The sequence below is a fragment of the Pleurodeles waltl genome, chromosome 6, assembly GCF_031143425.1.
Source record: "Pleurodeles waltl isolate 20211129_DDA chromosome 6, aPleWal1.hap1.20221129, whole genome shotgun sequence".
Taxonomy (NCBI): domain Eukaryota; kingdom Metazoa; phylum Chordata; class Amphibia; order Caudata; family Salamandridae; genus Pleurodeles; species Pleurodeles waltl.
Window position 1 is genome coordinate 1590361822 of NC_090445.1, and position 20755 is coordinate 1590382576.

At 47.3% G+C, this 20755-nt stretch overlaps 1 protein-coding gene across 1 annotated transcript in view; it reads left to right on the forward strand.

The window, feature by feature from the left end:
• LOC138301185 (ectonucleoside triphosphate diphosphohydrolase 8-like) overlaps positions 1 to 20755 on the forward strand; it is a 362446-nt gene that overhangs the window by 122737 nt on the left and 218954 nt on the right. The gene's annotated exons all lie outside the window — the stretch shown is intronic.

Below are 20755 nucleotides of genomic sequence, written 5' to 3' on the forward strand. Positions count from 1 at the left end.
GGAACACCAAACACCGTGGGATCACTCTCCATGGGCCCCAAGCGAATGGGGAGGTGGAAAGATTTGTATAGACACTGACAAAGACAATCCGCATTGCCACCGCTGAGTCACAGAATATTGAGAGCGCCCTGTACATATTTCTTCATGAATACAGAGTTACGTCCCATGCATCCACCGGAGTTGTCCCAAGCCAGCTGTGTTTCGGAAGGGTAGTAACCGACGCCATTCCACACCACCCTCAATGGGCCACCCAGTCGAGTTCCCCGGATCCAATCTATGGAACGGAGGTCCAACAACAACATTGACGCATCGTGGAGGCAGAAAGCCCGGAGCAGCTCGATACAGGTGGGGAATACCGTGCTTGTTAGAGGCCGCCACCCGGAGGGAAGTTTAGGCTGCCGTTCGAAGCTGCACCATGGACAGTGACTGCTGTCAAGGGGACCATGATCACGGCAAGGAGAGGAGAAGAGTGAGTTACGAGGAACGTGTCCCATTTCAAGAGGTTTACCCCCATTTTCCCTGTCGGCTGCGGGGAAGATAGCCCTCTGAGCGAGGGCGTCCAAAGCGACCTAGAGGATGATGCTCTTTCATGGGAGTCCTCGATCCAGGGCCAACACTCGTAAAGACAGCTTTACGCCAGGACGATCGATGCCGTCAGAGCCCGGATCCTCAACAGCTGGGGAAAGCGCATGCCCCGCGAGGGATGGTTTCATTGAGAGTGGTGGCTCCCTGCCACTGCCCTGGAGAGCGGGAGCCGGATGCTATCACTTAAGGACCAACCCAGACCCATCTAGGAGGTATGCTGACTTAGGATAGACTGAGCCAGACCTTTTGCTCTTTCGCTGCAGCCCCACCCTGCAGCCCAGTTCCAATGGCATTCCGTTTTCAATGTATAAATGTGATTTTTGTTTTTTCTTTTGTTTGCCTTGTTTTAGGGAGGAATGAAGTATTCACCATTTCCGGGCGAACCCAATAGTACGCCCCTGGACAGGGGCGGTCAAGGTCACACCCCTCACCATATCAGGCTAATGGTGGGGGCAGTGTGATGTGGGGAGAAGGGATAAAGGGAGGAAGAACAGCGGGAGCGGGGGAAGAAAAGAGCGTACGCCGAGACAGAGGCTCATACGTAAATAAAGTCAAAAAAAGGTTTAAACTCACCTCAGTCTCCGCGTCTTCCTCAGTGTGTCGCCGTCTCTACAGGAACCTTTTCAACATTCCCTGCCTCTATTGTTAAGACAATATAAGGAAATGATAATTATGGCAAGTCCCCGTCTGTTCACAAATCTCTTTGTGATTGGTCAAAGAGCAAATTATGTTTGATGAACGCATGCAACTGAATGCAGGCTGTGTGTTCTGTTAAAAATATGCAGCACAGCAGACGCAGCAGCATGAAAATAGATCTGTAGTAGTAATTATTTGGCAGAAACAGATTTGAGCTGCCTCAGTAAAGAGACACGTTCTACTGATGCAAAAAAATAGGGGAATAAAGAGGCGTGCTATTGTGGATCATGTTACTGGATGTGTTAGTGAGTTTCTTGGCATGAGTCCTTGAAGTAAGGTCGAACTGACAGGGGTGCAAAACTATGGCGTCCTCTCCCCTCGAAGTTACAAACCAACATAGCCCAAGTCAGAAGATGCTGTCTTCTAGGCGTAATATCAGTGAGGTGAATTTACTCTTTCTACCTTTCTGGAGATTCTAGGCCTCTTGCGTTCACTCTTCCTAGGTGTGAGCAGCTGGCTACACCTAAAACACTGCTCAAGTTTTCTGATTAACTCCAAAGGGACTACTTCCTCTCTAAGTGAAGGAGACTCCCCACTGGAGCAACCAGTGTTTGCACAGATTGCATGTCACAGTGTCCTGGGCTACTCATCATCAGTGTGATCACTCCCTTCTAGGCCCCTGCCTAATATTAGGCAGGAATTTATTGTAGCAGTTGACACCGATCATGCCTCTGTGGGTCACTAGCTGGGCGGGACTAATGTGCTACCACTCTAGCTAAGGAATATTCTGCCTATATGTGGGTACCACTTTCACTTGATGTTTGTGATTTCTTAATTAAAAGAGGGTCAGTGGTTTACTACAATTAAAACATGTTTAGGACACACTACTATGCTTTTTTTGTCGTGTTGCTTAGCACATAATTAAACCTTAATACATGCATATACTCCTAGAATGGCGTCTGACACTATGCGGGTCATTCCGACCCTGGCGGTCGGTGGCCGCCAGGGCCACCGACCACGGGAGCACCGCCAACAGGCTGGCGGTGCTCCTACGAGCATTCTGACGCGGAAAGCCAGCGGTCTCCCGCTGACTTTCCGCCGCTCGTAGGAATCCTCCATGGCTGCGGAGCGCGCTCCGCAGCCATGGAGGATTCCGACTCCCCCTCCGGGAACCGGATGGCGGGAGGGGGAGTCGCGGGGCATGGGCACGGCAGGGGCCCCCGTAAGGGCCCCCCAGCAAAGCAGACACTGAAATACGCGACGGGTGCAACTGCACCCGTCGCACCTTCCCACTCCGCCCGCTCTATTACGAGCCGGCGTCATCGTGGGAAGGGAGTTTTCCCCTGGGCTGGCGGGCGGTCTTGCGAAGACCGCCCGCCAGCCCAGGGGAAAACTCGGAATACCCTCCGCGGTCTTTCGACTGCGGAGCGGTATTTCGGAGGGGGGAAGTCTGGCGGGCGGCCTCCGCCGCCCGTCAGACTCAGAATTAGGGCCTATATCTAGAAAGAGTAACTGTTTCCTACCATGGTCATGATGTAAGGTGGTGATGACCAAGAGCAGGTGAAGGTGGGAATGAGGTCATCCAGTTTGGGGTGTCCCATGGTGACCTGCCATAAACTCTTTTTCCTTTTTGCATGGTGACTAGCAGAATTCTTTGCTAATTATAGCTCCTCGTTCTAGAGATAGTTTCTTATAGCTCCCCACTCAACGCAGTGGGCCGACTTTACAAAGGTAAACTTACACTCCATTGTGAGTTTACGATTTTTTGCTATTCAAGAATTTTATGAGTAGTTTCTTTACAATGGCAGCATCTCTGCACTCGTGGCAGAGACCCAGCCCTTAAAAAGATAGGCTCGTCCTATCCTTGGGTGTACGGAGTCACTGCCACGAAGGCGGACATTCTGCAGTTGTAAAGATACTACTTCAAAATATTGTAAATGTACACTAAAGTGCAAGTTTACCTTTGCGACTTGACCAGGTGTCTCTAGGAGCAACACACATCTGGACTACACGATTGACTCCTCAGCCAAAACCAAGCGTTAGTACCTTACGGAAAACACTCATTAAATTGTAACATACTATGCAGGAACGTGCAACCTTTACAATGGCTCTAACTGATTGACTGCAGGCCTGCACATCATTAAGTGATCAACATGTGATAGCATTGTTTTAGGAATATATACATAACAGAGGCATATTGTTTTGTTGTAAGCTGAGCTGCTGCCCTCTACATTTGGAAGTGCCACAATGAAACATCTAGCATGGTCTGGTCATGTGTTTCTTTAGTTGTGCCATCATTGTAGTAATATGCATATTGTGAACCTGCAAGAGACTGAACGTAGCATAGCTACCAAGTTTCCCAGGTCCATGCATGACTAGTTAGGCCAGCTCCATTTCTTTCTTAGAATTGTGAAACTGGTAGTCGTATGTATCCCAGTACAGTAAGCCCCAGAATTCTATGAAAACACCAAGACTATACTAACTAGTTGTGCATGGACCTAAGAAACGTGGCAGCTATGCGTAGTGAAATAACAACGTTACCAGAATTTCCAAACTTGAGTTTCTGCAGAGGGACTCGTGAAAATGAGTAAATGCCACTCATGCATAAAATTGGCAATGCTTGATTGGTTTAAACACTTCTGACGCAGCCTCTGCGGCCCTGCACACTCCCATGAATGTCCTTAAAGGGATAGAGCGAGGTTAGTAGGGGCTTTAGCCAAAGCCTTTTTCCGTACTTCACCATATGCAACACGGGTGAGTTATGATCACGCCTTGGCGTAGCTTACAAGTCTGTTTGTGAACTGAGCCCAAGGAAAGGTATCCATTACATCAGGTTGGAAAAGGGAGAGTTAAAATAGCTGTCAAAGTGACAAAATTCCAGTGTTTGAAAAAAATAAAATGAGGATCACTGTAGGAAGCAACAGAACACATAAATAGTTACCTGGCTTTACTTGGAAAGTTCGGCAAAATGTGGCATTCAGCAAGGCCCATAAAACATGGGAGGTAAGTACCAACTAACAGTCAGGGTACTAGTTAGGAAGCACACAATTAATGCATGTGTTCCTGCATTAATGTCTCTTCACCTAATTATAAGTAGTTATGCTTTTCTGCATCTGGTTTTACCAGGTGGGCTGAACTGATCAGATCTTTCCAGCTGATAATTCCATTCAGAAGAAGCAGCCAAGCTTCTTTCCAGGGTTTGTTGGTGCCTATAAGGCTGGGAAAACGATTCCCCCTGCCTCTACTACTCCCTCGACTCCTCTCCATCACCCTAACCCTTCGCACAGGCCTCTACATTCATTTAGCTGCTCAGAGAGGTTGGTAAATTTATGCTGTAAAAGCCAATGGAATGGTGAGTTCCATGTGGTTTTATGACTGGGAAATGGGCCCCACATACTAATCCTCTATTCCTTGGGGTTCTACTTGTGATTGCACAGTACTGGAGCAATATTACGAGGTGGTAACGGTAAAGTTGCAAGTAATTTTACCGCTGCTCCACTACCATGAAACCCGGAATCAGGGCCAACTGTGGTGTGATCTTTTGACTAGCAACAAAGCAAATAATCACAACACCTTCAACAAGTTAACAGGCACCACACCCCGTTTCCTGAACCAGGAATTTCACAGGCTTTGTTAAGGTCAATGCTGCTGCATACAAAACACGGCGTGCTTTTGTTTGCTAACCATAATTCAAAGGAGAAAAGTCTTGTAATAGGTACAGTTAATACCACTTCCATAGTTACTACAACCCTGGCGGTTGGTGATAAAGTGGCGGTAATACCGCCAACAGGATGGCAGTAATTACTGCCAAATTATGACCATGGCGGTGAGAACTCAGATATACAGCGACTTTACCACACCGACCGCCAGGGCAGAAACAACAGCCACCACCACGGTAGCCACCTACAGCCAGGCGGAAGCTAATGTCCCGCCCACCGTATTAAGACCCTGCAATCCGCCACCTTTTCCGGGACGGAACCAACAACATCAAAAGCCTAGCAGAAACACTACACAGAGGTGAAATGACTCACCATTGGAGACACAGGGAAGACCCACGCCGCCATGGAGCCCGAGCTGCATGTCTTCCCAGTGATTTTCTACGTTCTGCTCCACGAACGATGGCGAAGATAACGACGGTGAGTACAGCCGCCTAGCACACAAGGAAGGGGTGAAGGAAAAAGAGTGACACACACGCACAAAACACACACACACACACCCAACACCATACACACAACCAGATGCACAAGAAAACAAGTTAACCCCCCTAAATCGGCTGAATAATGCAAGGACAAAATTAATTTACTAAAGTGAGAGTAATGATATCAACACAGTATAAAAATAACGTAGCCAATTTTACAGATATCTACAATTGTACAGTTCAAGGGACACTGCCCAGTCCTCAGTGTGTGTGGGCCACAGGGCCAAAGGCCAAAGTCCAAGGCCCCACTTGTCACCTGCACCAACACGGAGAGAACACTACAGGGGCATCAGTTGGAAAATAGGCAGGCATCTCAGGGGGGCAGAGAATGGGGGGACACCTCAGCAGGCAGATGGAACAAGACAACTGGTTCTGGAGGGGGCAACATGCCCTGTGCTTGGGACTGGGGAGTGCAAGGCCACAGTCTCTCAAGTGGGTGACGTGCCCACATGCTCTGGAGGGGGCAACATGTCCTGTGCTTGGTCCTGGGGAGTACAAGGCCACAGTCTCTCAAGTGGGTGACTTGCCCACATACTCTGGAGGGGGCAACATGCCCTGTGCTTGATCCTGGGGCGTGCAAGACCACAGTCTCTCAAGTGAGTGCCTTGCTTACATGCTCTGGATGGGGCAACATGCCCTGTGCTCTTGATCCTGGGGAGGCTGGGGTTGGTGGGTGTCTTACCCGCTGGTTCTGGAGGGGGGATTGTGCCCTGTGCTTTTAATAGTGGGGAGGCTGGGGTTGGTGGGTGTCTTAACCACTGGTTCTGGAGGGGGCATCGTGCCTAGTGCTCTTGATCCTGGGGAGTGTAAGGTCACAGTCTCTCAGGTAGGTGTCATACCCACTGGATTTTCAGGGGCCAGGCCGCACATCAGCCCATGGAGGCAGGACTGCATACCGTCCGCCGGCTGTGATGGCTGCACAGTGATGGTGGTGCTTCAGCCGCTGGTGGGGGGAAGCCCCAGCCCATCCCCTGCAGCCTCGGATGGCTGCCTACTGGTGGTGGTGGTGCTGATGGTGTGGGGAGGCTACAGCCCATCCCCTGCAGCCTCAGACGGCTGCCCACTGGTGGTGGTGGTGCTGCCGGTGGGGGGAGGCTACAGCCCATCCCCTGCAGCCTCGGACGGCTTCCCACTGGTGGTGGTGCTGCTGCTGCTGGGGGAAGAATCTAGCCAATCCCCTGCAGCCTCAAACGGCTGCCCACTGGTGGGGGTGCTGCTGCTGGTGGGGGGAGGCTCCAGCCCATCCCTTGCAGCCTCAGATGGCTGCATAACCATGGTTGGTGGTGGGGGCTCTGTCTGAGTCCCTGCCCCAGACCCCTGGTCCTTCCTGCCTGTGGGTGCTAGCTCCTTGCCCTACCTTGCTGCAGCTGGTGCTGGCTCCTTGCCCTTCCTGGCTGCAGCTGGTGCTGACTCCTTGCCCTTCCTGGCAGAGCTGGTGCTGGCTCCTGGCCCTTCCTGGCAGCAGTTGGGGCTAGCTCCTTGCCTTTCCTGGCAGCAGCTGGGGCTGGCTCCTTGCCCTTCCGGGCAGCAGCTGGGGCATGCACCCTTTCCTTGAGGCTGCCTGGTGCAGGCTCCTTCACCCTCTGCACAAGTGCCCTAGATCCTTTCCCACCACGAGTGGGTGTGGAGACTACTGGGCCCATGGACTGGGTGGCTGAGGTGCTTGCCTGGGTTTTTGCCACCCTGGCCAGACGTGAAGGACAGGGGGGGGGGGGGGTAGGGAAGAGGTCAATGGTGGAGAGGAAAAGCTTCTTAGGGACATTGCGGTGGGAAGAAGGAGAAGGTTTGGAAGTGGAGGAAGAGGTAGTGGTTCTAGGAGGTGTCTGCCTGCTGAGTTTGGGTACAGGTACATGGGCTGGATGCTGTTGTGAGGTGGATGGCTGTTGGGTGTCTGAGTGCTTGCGTTTGTGTACTTTAGGGAGGGACAGACACAGTGGGAGAGGGCACATGGGGACGTGTACATGGCTGTTGTGGAGGTGTCTGCCAGTGAGGTGTGTGTTCTGCTAGGTGTGGTGGTGATGCTGGTGGTGGATGAGGATGTAGTGCATGCAGGTGTGAGTGTTGACGCAACCAGGAGGGAGGTGGAGGAGGAGGAGACAGTGGAAATTGTGGATGTTGGTATGTCTGCATCTGGAGCGTGTTTGTGTGAATGCCTGTGGGATGATGTGTGGTGCTTGTGTTTGCCAGTGCCACTCTTGTGTGTTGTCTTGTGTGCATTCTCGTGTGCCTGTGTGCTTGGGATAGGTTGGGGTTGAAGAGAATGGGATTGGGAAGAGGAAGTTGGAGGGGGGAGTTTGGAAACATGGACAATGGCTGCCATCAGAGAGGAGGCCAGAGCCTGGATCGATCTCTGCTGGGCCGCCAAGCCAGTGTGAATGCCCTCCAGAAATGCATTAGTATATTGCATTTGGGCTGCCAGCCCCTGGATGGCATTCACAATGGTTGACTGCCCTACTGAAATGGATCTTAGGAGGTCAATAGCCTCCTCACTCAGGGCAGCAGGGCTCACTGGGGCAGGGCCTGAGGTGCCTGGGGGGAAGGAGATGCCCACCCTCCTGGGTGAACGGGCACGGGCTACTCGCTGAGTGGCTGCTGGGAGAGCGGTGCTAGTACAGGGGTGGCGGATGTACCTGTAGCTGGGGTGGTCACAGAGGTGTCCGCCACCAACAGGAAGCTCCCATCAGAGGAGGAATCCATGTCTGAACTGTCCCCTCCTGTCTCCGCCGTGGTGCTCCCCTTGCCCTCTGTCCCACTGGTGCCCTCACCGTCTGTGGATTCGGCCTCCTGGATACAGCTCCCTCCGTCGCCGTGGCCTCTGCTCCTCCGCCAGATGATGCTAATGCACATAAGGACAGGGTGACATAACAAAAAGGGGGGGGAGAGACAAAGGATACACCTGGTCAATGGCTGCACCAACACCACCATTGGTGTACACAACACTCTCACACACAGGGAACAGCCCTACGCACAATGCATTGCACTACCAGTTATTTTGCTAGCCACTAAGGCATTGGGAGGGTCACACACCGCCAAATGCAGCACACCTGGGACCCATGCAGCCCTGACCAGTTGTGGATGCCTACGAGCTAGGTAGCAGGATAATCCCTTCAGGACCCTTACCAACAGGGGACCTACTCTACGATGTCAGGCCGAGGATAGGGGCACCCACTGACACACATCCCCCATCCAGATACCACCCTACCATGTGTAAGTTGTAGTGATGGGCACTGTACTCACCCCCTTGTGGCTGCTGTGTTGCCCTCAAGCGCCCATCCAGCTCATGATAGGCCACTGCCAGTATGCAGGCCAGCAGGGGGGACAGGGTTCGACAGGCACCCCATCCTCATTGGGAGGCCATCCCCAGCTGGGCCTCTGCCGTCTTTCGTGCCCAGCGTCTCAGGTCCTCCCACCGTTTCTGACAGTGGGTGCTCCGCCTGCCGTAGACCCCCAGGGTCCGCACGTCCTTGGCAATGGCACGCCACATACCCTTCTTTTGATGGCCGCTGACCTGCAGAGGTAAAACACACAGGAAAATAGTACCAGTCAGATAGTCCTACCTGTTACACGTATGGCCCATCGTACCCCTTCACATCACCATTTGCACACCCATGGCCCAGCACACAACCAATACGCCGCCCTCAGGACATCCACCCACCCCCCTTACACGAGGCCTTCACACACACAACTCCATGCCTTCATGCCACATGCATCGTGCTCACAGTGTACTTACCTGTTGGTCTGGAGGCCCATACAGCAGTCCATACTGGGGTAGGACCCCATCCACCAGTTGCTCCAACTCTGCCGAGGTGAAGGCAGGGGCCCTTTCCCCAGTCACACAGGCCATGGTAGGTTCCAGACACAGGTCACACCAGCACATGCAGTGTAGGTCCTCTCCTTTTAAATGTCAGGTAGCAAGTGAGTGATCAGATAGAAAATGGCGGTCACGTCCGCGGCGGTGCATACCGTCACCGCCGGCGTAGATCACCATGGGCCACTGTACCCCATAGGGCCCAATGTTCACCAATGAGGAGTTGCACAGCGGTTCCAGACCGCCTCCCGTAACGGCACACAACTTCAGCTGAATTACCTCACTTCCACCTGACCCTCCACACAGGACAGGCGGTCGCTATTTCAGGGGGGGGCAGGCCCTAGATAATAACTGCGTCACAGTTAAAATTTGGACATACAGGACAAATCCCACTTACCCATTACAAATTGAGATCATGCATTTTACTGTTATGGCTCCAATGTTCAGTTTGTGACCGGCTCCTCACTCCTTTGTCCCTTAGATTGCTACTGCTGCGGATGAGTAGGAGATGGAGACATACCCCCGTATACAGACCCCTGGTGGACTTGGCAGCACTGGAGGACAGGCACATCATCCTCACCTATAGACTTGACAGGGCCACAATCACAGAGTTGTGTGCCCAAGTGGAGCCTGACCTGATATCTGCGATCCGTCACCCCACTGGTATCCCCACTCTTGTGCAAGTTCTATCAGTGCTCCATTTCCTGGCAACTGGTTCTTTCCAAGTGACAGTGGGCTTGGCAGCAGGAATGTCACAGCCAATGTTCTCAATAGTGCTGACAAGAGTATTGTCTGCCCTGATCAAACACGTGCAGCTGCATTGTTTTTACCCAGGTGGAGGATTTGGCCACAGTGAACACTGACTTCTATGCAATGGGAAATATCCCCAACATAATTGGGGCGATTGATGGAACCCATATTGCATTTGTCCCCCCCCGTCACAATGAACAGGTGTTCAGAAATCGTAAGAGTTTCCACTCCATGAATGTACAGTACGTCTCCCATGTCAATGCTAAGTATCCTGGGTAGGTGTTTGATGCCTTTATCCTGGGAAATAGCAGCATCCCAAATGTGATGGCCCAACTACAGAGGCACAGGGTGTGGCTAATAGGGGAGCCCTGGTTCCCACCCAATAGGTGTTGGTGTATGGGTAAGGTGTGGGCCATACGGGATAGTGTGTGGCTGAATGTTGTCCCTCGATATTTGCAGGTGACTCTGGTTACCCCAACCTATCATGGCTACTGACCCCTGTGAGAAATGGGCAAAGGCAGAAGAATGTTATAATGAGGCACATGGGCGAACAAGAAGGATAATCGAAAGAACCTTTGGCCTCCTGAAGGCAAGGTTCAGGTGCCTCAATCTAACAGGTGGATCCCTGTGCTACTCGCTCAAGAAGGTCTGCCAGATAATCGTGGCATGCTGCATGTTGCACAGCCTTACCTTGAGACGCCATGTGCCTTTTCTGCAGTAGGAGGAGGTGGCTGGAGATGGCCGTGTGGCAGCAGTGGACCCTGTGGACAGTGAGGATGAGGAGGCAGAGGATAAGGATGAGGACAAATGAACAGCAGTAAAATACGACAATACTTCCAATGACACACAGGTAAGACAGTGTTACTTCACATTTCATTATCAATATTTTGTATATCTTTGGCACTGGCATGCTGTTATTTCCCACTTCTATGCCCACTTACTGTACCCTTTGGCAATTCATTTTACAGATGTTGGTGCCCTACTATCACTCCTGGTGTGATCACTGCAGCCAAATACAGGTCTTTCCTTTGTGCACAATTACTGTACAGTTGAATTGCAATGTTTGAACCTGGTTAAACAAATACATACTTTAAAAATGTAACATACTCCATACTTGTTTTTTTCCAAGGGTGTTTATTGAAGTGCTAAGAAGAACAGGGGCAAGTGCAAGGGGATGGGGTAATGATGGAGGAAAGTCCAGGGTATTGGTGTAGTCTATTTGTAGCACAGGTGCATTGTACAAGGAGACATAGGAAGGGGAGCAAATGCAGTTCAAGGTGGACAGGGTGAATGAGTGGGACATAAGGGTGACAATCAGGAGAGTCTCATTTCCTGGCAGGGGTCTTGGCAATAGTCTCTGGCTTCCACCTGGATCGCAGGGAACGTTTGCGGGGTTGTTCTCCTTCTGCAAGGGGAGGGGTGCTAGTGGCCTGTGAGTCCTGTTGCGGGGCCTCCTGTCCACTAGCAGTAATGGAGGTGGAAGGCATTTCAGATGTCTGGCTAGTGGCAGGGGCCCGCTGTTGTGAGACTGCCTCCCTCATAATGTTGGCTATGTCTGCCAGTACCCCTGCAATTGAGACCAGGGTGGTGTTGATGGCCTGCAAGTCCTCCCTGATCCCCTGGTACTGTTCCTCCTGCAGCTGCCTGTTTTCCTGCACATTGTCCAGGATCTGGCCCATCGTGTCCTGGGAATGTTGATGTACTCCCAGGATCTCGGTGAGTGCCTCCTGGAGAGTCGGTTCCCTGGGCCTGTCCTCCCCGTGGCGCACAGCAGTCCTCCCAGTTTCCCTGTTGTCCCATACCTCTGTCCCTGAACCATGTGCCCACTGCCATAGACCCCAGGTCCGTGATTGTCTTGAGTATGAGGTGTGCCCTGGGGTCCCTGCAGAGGTGGATACACTGCTGACTGACGTGTCCTGGGGACAGAGGTGTGGGTACGCAGGGTGGGTGCTGTGGTGGTGTTTCCAGATGGGGGCGGCTCTGTGGTAGTGTGTGACTGTGCCTGGGTAACCGACTGTCCAAAGGTCCCTGATGGGCCAGGTTGGTCATCCAGATCCAGGTGACCAGAGTTGCTGTCATCACTGTGGGCCTCTTCAGTTGGGGGACTGGATAGTGCTGGCACCTCTTCTCCGGTGACATTGCCTGGGATACCTGTGGGGATGTAAATGAAGTGTTATTGTTTATGTGTGTGACATATTGTGCATCGGTGGGTTGCCCTATTTGGTTGTATTTGCCCTGGCAGCTTTCACTTGTGTAAGTTGGTATATGGTGGGCTAGCAGATTCTCTCTAGTGTGCATGCTTTGGTGATAGGTGTCCATGCAGGGCTGTGAGTGATGTCCATGCATTGGTAATGCATGCAGGGCATAGCATTGGAATGAGTGGGATGTGATGGTGGGGTGTGAGGGAGGCTCCTCCTACTCCAGCCAGGCCCTCAGGATGCATGATTGCATAGATTTGCTCCTCCCATGTTGTCAGTTGTGGGGGAGGAGGTGTGGGTCCACCGCCAGTCCTCTGGATCGCGAGCTGGTGTCCTGCTGCAATGGAACGTACCTTCCCTCGTAGGTCGTTCCACATCTTCCTGATGTCATCCCTAGTTCTTGAGTGCTGTCCCACGGCGTTGACCCTGTCCACGATTCTCTGCCATAGCTCCATCTATCTAGCTATAGATAACTGCTGCACCTGTGCTCCAAATAGCTGAGGCCCTACCCTGATGATTTCCCCCACCATGACCCTTAGCTCCTCCTCTGAGAATCTGGGTAATGTGTTGGGGTGTGTGATGTGCAGTGCGTGAGTGGTGTATAGGTGTGAGTGGTATGTGGCTCTGGTTGTGTGAGTGCTCTTGCTGTCTCTCTCTGGTGGCAATTATTTGTACTCATAAAGGGTTGTGGGTAATGTGGGTGTGTGTTTTATAGTGGTATGGGTGTGGTGTGTGTATGGGTGTCAGGTGTGTGTTATTTATATTGACCAATGTAATGTATGTGTGTGTGTGTATTTTGAGCCTGGCGGTATGTACCGCCAATGGTTTACCGCGGTTAAATGTTCGCCGTGGTGATTTGTGGGTCATAATGTGATGGGCGTTGTTCTATTGGCGTAACGGTTTGGGTTTGGATACCGCCAGTTTACCTCTGACCTTTGGTGTGGTGGACTTGTGTCTGTGGCTGAATAGAGATGGATTGGTGTGTTTGTGTCATAATATGGTGAACGGATATCCGCTGCGGCATGTTGGCAGCAGTCAGCATGGTGGTAAGCGGGATTTACCGCCAATGTCATAATGAGGGCCTAAGTGCCTCCTAGTCTAAGATGAGGATTTGGAAACTGGTAGCAATGTGCCTTTTATCATCTATCGGCACAGTAGTTGTGTGATCACACTGCCTGGTGCATGATCCCTGTTCCATGGGGTGTATTAAGCAGAGGTACATTATGATCAGACCGATGTGTAATCAGAATCAAGGTGATTCTAGAATTGTTTGCCTTTAGTAGGAATCACTGAGAACGTCTTGGGTTATACTTTACAAAACTGGCAACGAACCCTTGAGACACTAACCTGAAACTACGCATGGATTACAGTATTTATTTTGTATTTGCTGAATTTCTTCAACAATCTTGTGGATTAGAAATTTTTGGATGGATTACCACCTTATGTGCTATTCACGAGACATCATGCATGCAGCTCTTTCAGAGTGTATCATTCAAAAATCATCTTAGCTTGCTTAATCTGCAGTCTCTAGTTTAAATCACCTCTTGTGATGAGTTTTTTTAAATTGAGCTGACCAACATGTAACAAATTACCAAGGTACTTATTGTAAAAACTGACATTACTGCAGTGTTCCTTGTTGGTTTACAGTGATGGTTGGATCTTATTTACAATGGAGGGGTGGGAGTGGGGTACAATAATAATAAAATTAAAATAAAAAACTGCACTTACTTTAGGAAGAACGTCCTCTTCTCAACGTCTCTTCTTCTCTCCTTGGTCCATTGTGCAAGGGACCCAGGAAACTGCACTAGCCAATCCTGGCACTGCTTTCATGCTGGTAAGACAGCTGGGTTAGAGAAGTTTAAAGTGCGCATGTTAGGCTGGCCATATCAAGCCAGCGGGCCAAAGGGTCATGCATGCTTAAATAAGTGTGCAGCTCCCTGCTGCCACTCGGCAGCAATTGCCCTGCTCCGTCCTGACACTCGGTTCAGGACGGGGTGTTAAAAAAATAAAATGGCAATAAAGAAAGTTTATTACGATTTTATTTTTCCGTTCCGGTGGCATTTTTCTTAGCGGAGAGACGCTCCTTTGCTCTCGTGGAGAGGCCACCCACGCTGGTTTAGCATTTGGGTAACCGCCTGGGTGGATTCATCGCTTTAATTAATTTTGTTGACTTTCTTTGGCGGTGCAGTCATTTGTAAGAAGTGCACTATTTTGTCCAGTGGTGAACAATGGATAGTGAATAGTCCATTGTGGTGAAGTTGTCACACTGAACTAGACTGCTGCCTTTACTTACCTATACTCACTCTATTTGTTGTCATTTATTGTTTTCTTTTTTCTTTTTCTTCTTCTTTAATGTCTTCACAAAATTACTCTCTGGCTCCACCCCAACCATTCTGGGCTGATGGATGTCAACCTTGTATGAAATGGGCAGAATAGAAATCATGCATTCTCAATTACTTAAAGACAATTGATTAAAGTAGTAGTATGTCTCCTAACAAGAAAAACAGTTTTACACTCAGTGGAACCAGAAGGATTGACAATTTATGACCACATGTCTAAAGGTACGGCTGCTGTGGATGTTAATGTGGGAAAGCTGTTAGTGATTTTGATCCTAATGTTTGCATAGGTATTATAAAATACACATTTTTTCAAAGGAAACAAGAAAACAAAACAATTAAGGAATACTGTATGGAGCTTCTACTAAAACAATGTCTCTAGATTGTTATTTTGGCAACTTAAGAGAACTTTTAAGGGATAAAGGAGTTATGCACTTTAGAGATCAAAACATCCAAGAAAGCTTATGGGTGACTGGTGATTCCTCACCTAAAGAAATTCTTGCTGTAGTAAGAAAGGCTGAACTTTCTAGCAGAAGTGCAAGTGCTATAAAATGTTGTTTAAAGGAAATCTATGATGAGATAGGAGTGAAAGTTAAAGGAAGGGATAGTAAAGATTCCAAACACATGAAGGCTCGAAAGTTTAACGTCAAGGGTAAAGAGCAAGCTAGAGAAAGAGAAAATATCATGTGCTATTGCTATGATAGCAAATCACATGTGGTTTATAGTAAGACATGTCCAGTTATTAAGCAAAAATGTTTTTCTTCCAGGATGTTAAAACATTTTTCTAAATTGACTAGGAAAAAAATAACTAAGGTCAAATGTACTGACAATGGCAGTTCCAATGAGGAGGAACAGTTCAATCAGATAAATAATATTCCTGACAACAAAGAATTATTTGCTTTGAGTGTAATAGGCAATGATATGCCAAAAAAGAAACCTTTATGTACCATCAGTATCGGAGGTGTCAAGGTTACCATGTATGCAAAGTCAGGATCCACATATACTAATATTAGCGAAGAACTTTGGCACAATTTGTACACAAGCAAGTTGGATGAGAAAATGAATGAACCCAATATAAGTCCTGAAGGATTCACCGGGGAGAAAATAGAGTTGCTAGGATACAGGATGCTGGTTTTTAGATTAAGAATTGTAAAACTATAAGCAAATTGTACATTTTTAAAAAAGGTCCTTCAGTACTAGGTTGGAATGACCAAGGAAATGCTCATATGGTTTTGAACCCTAATAGTCCTAAACAAGTCATGATTGTGGATGAAAGTGATTCCATGAGTAACCTAATGCTTAAAAAATTCACTACGGTTTTTAATGGTAAAATTGGTAACCTGTCAGATTTCCAACACCAAATTTTTTGAAAGATGGTACAATTTCTAAAATGCACAACACTAAAAACATTCCTATTCCATTGAGAGAAGTTTAAAAGAAATTGGGCAAAATGGTCATGCAGGCATCATTGAGTCTGTGGAGTGGATTTTCCCTATGGTCATAGCGTGGCGTAAAAATGGGAATATAAGGTGATGCCTAGATTTGTGTTTTGAACAACAACATTGTGGTAGACACATTTTCCCGTTCTAAGATTTCAGATATGTTAGCCTTAGTGAATAGGGCTAAGTGATTTTCAACCCTAGATCTGTCGCCTGCTTACCACCAAATATCATTACACAATGACAGTAAACAGGATACTGCTTTTATCACACTGATTGCTTGCTACAAGTATAAAAGGATGCCCTTTGGCTTGGCATCAGCAGAAGCAGTGTTTCAAAGATTGATGTATCAATTGTTTGGCATTATGAAGAATGCCAATTCTTTTCAAAATTATATTTTGATTTATGGAAGGGATGTGACGGAACACAATGAAACTTTACAGAAGGTATTGCGTATTTTGGAGAGTAAACAATTAAAAGTTGAATATAATTAAAATGCAAAGTGGCTGTGCAATCTATCATGTATCTTGGACACATTGTGTGAAGAAGACATTAAGCTAAATCCTAGTTTAGTAGATCCAATACGTAAAGTACCTACACCTGCAAACAAGGATGACCTAAGATCTTTTCTGGGGTTATCTGAATATTATGCAAAGTATGTTAAAAAACATTGCCCAGAAAACATTTCGCATCAGGCACTTGTTAAAAAAACAAGTCAGATTTGTGAGGGCCAAAGAGTGCTAAAATGAATTTGATAACATAAAAACTGCTAATGCCAATGCTCCCACTTTGAATAGCTTCTACACAGAATTGTTGAGTATTGTGGCAACAGATGCCAGTAACAAAGAACTTGGAGGAATCTTGACACAGAAGGATAAGTGGGGGTCATGAGAGAACCTTAGCCTTTGCTTCACAGCCCTTAACCTTGACAGAAGAGAAATACTCAGAAACTGAGAAAGAGATTTTTGCTTGTGTCTGAGCCTTGAAACATTTAGGATCATTCATTTGGGGCAAGCAATGTGTGTTACGCACACACCACAAACATCTAATGAAGTTATTAATCACAGAATGTATGATTAAGACTTTGGCTAGGATTGCAAGAATGTTCATGAGTTTGCAAGATTTTATTTATAGGATGGACTATGTTTCAAGGAAGTATTATGTTACTGCAGACTTCTTATCTAGGATGCCATTAGATATCAAAGAACCAATGGAAAATGATTGGGAGGATTGTCATATAGCTTTGGTACATGAGCAAGGTATGCCTGCCATCAATGAAAAAGAATGGAAGGAGGAGAGTTAGAAAGCTAGAAATGTTGTCATAAGTGGTTGGCAGAATAAATGTAATCTTAACAACTCTCTGAAACATGTGGGAGGTTAGAAATGAATTAACAGTGGATGGTGAGTGGATGCGGAGAGAAGATAAAAGTATTCCACAGGTTACCTTGAAAAACAAGATTATTAATTTGGGCAAAGAGGGACATTATTGTTTTGTAGAGATCAACCAAGTGGTGAAGAAATGTTTTGGTCGCCAGAAATGGACATTAATAGTTAGAGGTTGGTGTGAAATTGTGTGGCTTATCCTAATACTGATAAGACTCGGTCTACTTTGAAACCAAATGTGTGCACCATGGTTTCCTGAGAAACCATGGGAAGTTTTGGTGATTGATATAATGGGTCCAGTAGGACTACCATCTAAGTGTATAGCACTTATCAATGTTTTTTAAATGGGTGGCCTGTAATTAAGGTAGTATATTTAATCAATATTGATTCTGTGTTGAATTTTTTTGGACAGAACATTTGTTGATGAGGGATTTCCTTCTCAAGTTATGAGTGTCAATTGTGTATAGTTCACTTCATGGAAAGTAAACTGTTATTTTACTAGGGTGAAGATTAAACACCACACTACTTCTCTATATAATCCTACTGAGAATGGCATGATTGAGAGGTTTGATAGAGTGCTTAAGGGTGGCATTCAGTTTGCTAAGGACAATAATGAGGATTGGGAATTACAAGTGCATAAAGCAGTCTGGACAAACAGGATTTTTGTTTCTCCCTTTGAGGTTATGTGAGGTAGAAGTGCCAGAACCAAAAGGTAATCCGGATTGTTTGGTGAAACCAACTGGTAATAGAGTAGTACCAGCAGAGGAATTACAAGCAACATGCAATGTTATGATGCTAGGAGGTGTTCTGTAATTCGTAATCCGGAGATTGATCTGTGGGTCAAAGTTAAAAAGACCTTGGAAGGTACAGAAGGGGGATGTTATGCTATATATTACAAATATAAAACAAGGGTAAAATACATTACTATCATGGGCAGTCAACCTTCATAGCCCATGCACTCACCAGTAATGTTGAGTGAGTACATGGTCAGAATGCTTACAGTCATTGCAGATCTTCTACTGGCATAAGATAGTATTGTTGGTGTGCACAGTCAAAGTACCTATAATAGTTTCAAAGCTTATACTGGCGAAGATAACACTGGGATAAAAATACACAATATCATAAGCTATCAAAATTAATCCGCCAGAGCGCTCGCAAGTAGTGTTAATAAAGTGCACGGCCAAAGTGCTTGCAATCATTTCAGAACATCTACTGGCTATTCTGAGACAGAAGTAAAGAACACTACTATCATAAGTAGGGTGCCCTACCCTTGTAAGAGTTACCTGCTATATTGGCTACATGCCTGATAATTTATAGCTCTGTAGATATCCCAGGGTTTCATATGCAAAGACTGGTCAGTTCTAGGTTTAAAGCAGAAACCATGATGTATAAGTATTGGGTATTTACAGGTTAAAGCCCTGTTTACAGGAGTTGGAGCCCCCAATCTCTGCCCCTTACACAAACCTCACCTCCAGTAGGATCCTGCCAGCTTCAGCAAATATTTCCCAAAGCAGGCGAGCTCCAATAGGACTACTACAGTAAACAGATATGTCAGATCCTTTTTCCATGTTCTCAACCCATGTTTCAGAAATAGAGGTTTTAGGAGTAAATGCCTCTGCAGTAAAAGACCTGGACAGCAACATACAAGGTGAACTTCCGATTCTGTGTGATATTTACACAATCTACAGTGTTTCTGAGTACCGCGAGGGCACTTCCAAAGGCCTCTATATTCCAATGCGGGAAGGGTTAAGAGCCCCATCAGCAGTATGTTTCTAAATGCACAGTCACCAATTGCTGGCCTTAATAAGGTTGGCTGCAGGTGTCTGCGTGGGGCCCCACAAGGCCATCCTACCACTAATGTCCCTAAGCAAGCAATGTCACCTTTCCTTGAGGCCTTCACTCCATGTCCTTTTTGGATATTCTTTAACAGAGACATTGTTATGAGGGGATTTTGCACATATGTTGGATAGAAGTCAACGGATACCTCTGCGCTCCTTAAGTACTTGGCCCAGTTGCTTGAATTGACTGTGAAAATGGTTTTCAAAGTCCCTCGCAGACACCCTGGACACTCAATGGTAGAATTTAATTATATCCATTTCACAATCTGTCTCCATACTCACTGAATCTAATTCCAGTCGAATCACTGTATGCCTTGTACATCTTGGGATCTAGATTATTTTCTTGTAGGCTCTTAGGTGACAAATCTCAGGTACAGCAGCAAGCCTGATGGGATGTGCAAGATGGCCATAGCTAATTGTTGGTAGTAATTTGGCCTTGACTCTCCGAATCACCTCTGCAGTGGGAGATTTAAGCCTGTGGTAGAGTTTAGACAGGGCATAGGTGATTCTCTCAGCTTTCTCTACCACCCAAGCTGACTGGTGGGTGGTTTGGTCTGTGCCCGATATCCATACCGAAGGTAGTTATATTTGCTTGCCGTCTCTACCTTTAATGGGCCTAGATTCTATTCAATGAAATGTTTTTTGGTTGACGACCAAAGATTGGGAACTTGGTTTTAGCAGCATTGGCCTGCAGGGCATTCTTTGAGTTATACCAGTGCAGTATTTCCAGGCCATGTTTCAGCCCTGTCGGAGTACGAACGAATAGGACCAAGTCATCTGCATACTGTAAAATGGGGAAGATTGCTTGGGCCAGTTTGGGAGGGGAATGTATTCCCTTTTAAGCAGCTCCGCAGTATATAGATTAAAAAGGGTGGGGGCAATTATGCGCCCTTGTTTTTGGCCTTTATTGGTGACAATCTTCTCTGTTGCTTGCGTTTGCGTTATCCTAATTCACACCCAGGTGTCGTATATAAGGCAATTATGGCTGGCAGCAGTTTTTTGAGGTATCCCCCATTCTTCAAAGTTTTTCCAGAGGGTTTTGAGGTCGACTCCATCAAAAGCTGCACTATAATCTATGAAGCAAGCATAAAGTGGAGGCAACGTGGTTTTCTGTGCATTACCGAGCAAGAACATTGTCTATAGTAGAAGAATAGGCTCTGAACCCGGTTTTAAAAGGTGAATTTATTATGTTCATTAAGAGAGAGGATGGTAGAGTGTGCAGCTTGGGATGATAAAGAAGCCAGGTATGGAAATCATCCTGAGGAAGTCTGTGAGCAGGAGAACCAAAGTAGTGATGGTTTAGTGGTCCATTCAGTGGGTAATTCTGAGAAGGTGGTAGTGGAAATGCCTCCGAAATCTGACAGAGAGACAAGGAAAATCGGATAACTATGGATAGAGTAAGTAAAGGCTTGGAGGTAGAGGAATCTCAGGCATAGGACGGACTGGAAGGTAACAACAAAGAGTTAAGAAAAATACAGATTTCGTGATGATTTTATGGCGAAGAAAAGAAAAATTCTTAGGTTTTTACTCTTTCTTTGTGCATTTTACGTTTTGCATTGCATTTTAGTCTATAACGTCGCTTTT